The sequence below is a fragment of the Globicephala melas genome, chromosome 4, assembly GCF_963455315.2.
Source record: "Globicephala melas chromosome 4, mGloMel1.2, whole genome shotgun sequence".
NCBI lineage: Eukaryota > Metazoa > Chordata > Mammalia > Artiodactyla > Delphinidae > Globicephala > Globicephala melas.
In genome coordinates, this window is record NC_083317.1 from 124,406,372 (window position 1) to 124,410,688 (window position 4,317).

The window sequence follows — 4,317 nt, forward strand, 5'->3', positions numbered from 1 at the left end:
ATTTAAATTTCACTATAAGAGGCATGCTCATAGCCATTCCTTCCTTCTAGGCTACTTATTTTCCTTAGAGTAAATTCCTGGGTATGGGGTGTGTGGGTTCAAGGACATTTGACCATCCTCTTTCGAGGACTTTGAGGAGAAGAACGATCCTCAGAGTGATCGAAAGCTGGGGATTTCCATGCCCTGAATTAGTCGCCTGCCAATATAAATAACACAAATCATTTAGGACCCATCTGTGTCATGGAGAAAAGTGCAAGGTGACTTATACATTTTGGTGCTGGGTCAACAAATTAGTTATCTGAGCTATAAATTACTGCAGTGATCCATAAATCAGACCTGTATTATATAAATCAATAGATACAGATATATGATGAGAATTTAAGAATACTAATTTATAAAATGCATTATGATAAATTGAACCACGCAATAAAGGAAAACTGTGGCACATCCATCAGTGCCTCCTCACCCAAGGAGACATTAGATGCCCAGACTGGCAGCAAAGGAGCTGGGAAGGAAAGTCAATAGACTCTGCATGGAAGGGGAATATGGAAAACTCTTAGTGATTCCTGCAAAATAGATTGCTGATGTATATTTTAACTTTCAAGAAACATCTAAAGTGCAGTTTTCCTTTTTTGTATTTTTTTCCTCCAGAGTGTCTGGTGCCTCTGGATTTAAGGATGGTTGAGAAAGTAGCCAAGCTTTTTCTTGCTTCTCTGCATGCTGCTGCTCCAGCCTGGAATTCTTCCCTCCAGTTCTCTCTCTTCACTTATATTCATCCTCCGGTTCTCAGTTTGAATGTCCTTTCTTCAGGGACACCTTCCCCCACACCCCTGACTGGATCAGGTCATCCTGTCAAGGGCTTCTATAGCTTCCTGCTTCCTCATTGCTTATGTATCCATTCCCACCCATTGTTCATGCCCATGATCGCTCTCCAGCATGAGAGCATAAGCTCCAGAGGAAAATAGTAGCGTCTGCCTTATCCTCTGCTATATATCCAGTACCTAGTACATTGCTACAGACTACACACGCTAGTGTTTCTGGAATAACTGAATGACAGGAGAAAGGAGGGTCCCATAGGTAGGGGCTGGGGGCTTGGAGATGCCATCTCTGGCAGATGCTGGGTCAGTGATGCGTAGTATTTATTCTAAACTTCCTCAGCTGTTTTATGAGAACTTATTAAAGGAATGTTGTGGGTCGATAAGTTTGAAAAAATTGCATATTTCATTCCACACTAGGAGAGTTGGGATGCACATCACCATAGGAAAGGCTCTTCTAGTTAAAAATGTTAAATATTGGGCTTCCCTGGTGGCGCAGTGGTTGAGAGTCCGCCTGCCAATGCAGGGGACGCGGGTTCGTGCCCCGGTCCGGGAAGATCCCACATGCCGCAGAGCGGCTAGACCCGTAAGCCATGGCCGCTGAGGCTGCGCGTCCGGAGCCTGTGCTCCGCAACGGGAGAGGCCACAACAGTGAGAGGCCTGCGTACTGCAAAAAAAAAAAAAAAAAAAAAAAAAAAGTTAAATATTGTTTCACTGAGGTCAGGGTATCCAAACAGAGGGAGGTTATCTGGGTTGTGAGTTTTGCCGGATCCAATCACCAGCCCCTGATCAACACAGTTTTCTTAGGCGTTTCATGGTCTCCCCATCCTGGACAAGGTGATGCCAGAGACACAGGCTACAAATCCTTTCCTACCAAGAGATCGTGTCTTGTTGGGGATACACATACGTACCTGTAACTGAAATTTCAGGCAAACTCTCTGGGGTACGAAACAAAAATTTATTTTTTTCTAACCACAGCCTTTAAACCTGCTCTATTGTATTTCCCTTCCCCACCTCTCGACAAGAGTTCCTGCAGACCCCGCGATTTTATGGTCCCTTTAACTATAGAAATAGTCATCCTGACAATCAAGACTCACGTTCACGCAGCAGCAAGTCCTTCTGCTTAAATCCCCACTTCAGCTTCTCTCCCATCCAAAGCCTCTCGTCCCCCAGCTCAGCTGTGGCCTGTGACTGAGGTCTTCTTTTATTCTGTCTTCATCTTCAGCTCTTCTGGGGTGGGCAGGAGGAGGGGGACTTAAAGACAAGGGCCAGACACGCTTACACCCGGCTAGAGATGGCGGCGGCAGCGGCGGGGGACTCCGACTCCTGGGACGCGGACACGTTCTCTGTGGAAGACCCGGTGCGGAAGGTGGGGGGCGGCGGCACCGCCGGCGGGGACCGTTGGGAAGGCGAGGACGAGGACGTCAAGGATAACTGGGATGATGATGATGATGATGGAAAAAAAAGAAGCAGAAGTAAAACCAGAAGTAAAAATTTCAGAAAAGAAAAAAACAGCAGAGAAGATAAAAGAGAAAGAATGGCAGCGGAAGAAAAGGCAAGAAGAAATTAAAAAGAGGTTAGAAGAACCTGAAGAACCTAAAGTGCTAACACCAGACAGATAAACTGCGGCTAAAGAAATTACAGGAAGAGTCAGACCTTGAATGAGCGAAAGAAACTTTTGGTGTTAATAATACAGTTTATGGAATAGATGGTATGAACCCATCTTCAAGGGATGACTTCACAGAGTTTGGAAAGTTACTAAAAAAATTACACAATATGAAAAATCACTATACTATGCCAGTTTTTTGGAAGCCTTAGTTCGAGATGTGTGTATTTCATTGGCAATTGATGACTTGAAAAAGATTACCAGTTCATTGACTGTACTTTGCAGTGAAAAACAGAAGCAAGAAAAGCAAAGCAAAGCCAAAAAGAAGAAGAAAGGCATGGTTCCCGGAGGGGGATTAAAGGCTACCATGAAAGACCATCTGGCAGATCATGGTGGTTATGATGGAGGATATGTTCAAGATTTTGAAGACTTCACGTGACGTTTTATCTTCTCCTGGTGTCTTCTTTCTGTTGCCCACAATCCCTTCAACGTGTAGCACAACTTCCTTTCCTTTCAGTTCTGCCAAATGCTACAATCAGAAGTGCAGTATCTTTTGTGCTGGTTATTAACCCCTTGACACTTAGGTGCTAATGTGCAAATGAGGGAACTTGGATCTTGCTGCCAAGGGGTTAAAACTGGGAACCTCCATTGCTACTAAATCATAGTTTAAAAAAACAGACCTAATAATGTTGTTGTTGCTATCTGATTCCGTAGCAGCAGTCACTAAATTGGAAACAAAGGTTGCAACACGACAAAAAATTGTGTAGTATTTACCAGCACCATTCAGTAATACAGCCTTAACCATACCTCCTTGAACTACTTCATAACTTGTCAAGAAAAGCAGTCTGCTGTAAGGGCATGGGGTGTGCACCTAGTATTAAAGTTGCTTTGTCTTAAAATTGAGCGTGAGGATATTAAAAATACATTGTGAAGAAGACTGCTTATCTCAGAGTGAAGATGGCGGCTGAAAAGCGCTAGTTTGATACTTAAAAATTAAATGACCAAAACCCGCCAACTTGGAAGCTGAAGAAGGTCAACCTCTCCATTATTGCATTACCAAGTTGTGGAATCTCTTGAGTGCATAGACTGTCTAGTTTCTATCTATCAGACTATTCTACTGAGGGAGTGCTTCAGATGGGGGAGGGAAACTCCTTACTACCTATTTTATTTGTCTGATTTAAGTGTCTGAGAAACAAATCTCCTTTGTTCTCTGAGGCGGCAGCGGATCAGCTTTAACGGGGTTTTGGCATTTCCTTTATAAAACTTTGTTTTGTTCCGCAAACTGCGCCATTTAACTACAGTTTGGTAAATTGTTATGTTAACAATTATGACATCTGCAATGTTTTATAAAGCAACTAATTGAATAAAGTCACTATTGTGAGGAAAAAAATAAAATAAAATAAAGACAAAGGCCAAAACCTTTGTGCTTAATGGGCCATGCCGTTGTGGTCCCCTCTCCACTCGCGGGGGCTGGGCGTGGATGGTCTCCAGGGACAGGCAGGGTCATGCTGGCTGTCTTGCAGGTGAATATGTGGACTTTTCTGAAGCCCCTCAGGAGGGGGCTCCCCACGGTCCAGGTCCCTGACCTCTTGTGACGCTCCTGTCTGCCCCCCAACCCAGGCTCTTCCTGGGGGAGCCTCTTGCCCTGGCAGCCCATCCCTGGGGTGATGCCAGCCCACTTCCTCCCATGGCACTGGCTAGGACCATGGGAGGGGCACCCTTGTCCCTCCAGACTCTGTGGCTCTGTCACCTCGTGGGGCTGTCATGGGCTGGTCTGCTCAGACTCCCACCTTCAGAGCTCTCCAGGTGACCCTCAGGAGACTGTGGCCCCTCCCTCCCAAAGTCTGGGCCACCCACAGCCAAGCCTTCCAAGAACAGTCTCGCCACAGTCTGCAC

General features: G+C 45.3%; 1 pseudogene; it reads left to right on the plus strand.

Moving 5' to 3' along the window:
• The first annotated feature begins 2,093 nt into the window (after positions 1-2,093).
• Positions 2,094-3,420, plus strand: LOC115862130 (eukaryotic translation initiation factor 3 subunit J-like; annotated as a pseudogene).
• Positions 3,421-4,317: the final 897 nt, after the last annotated feature.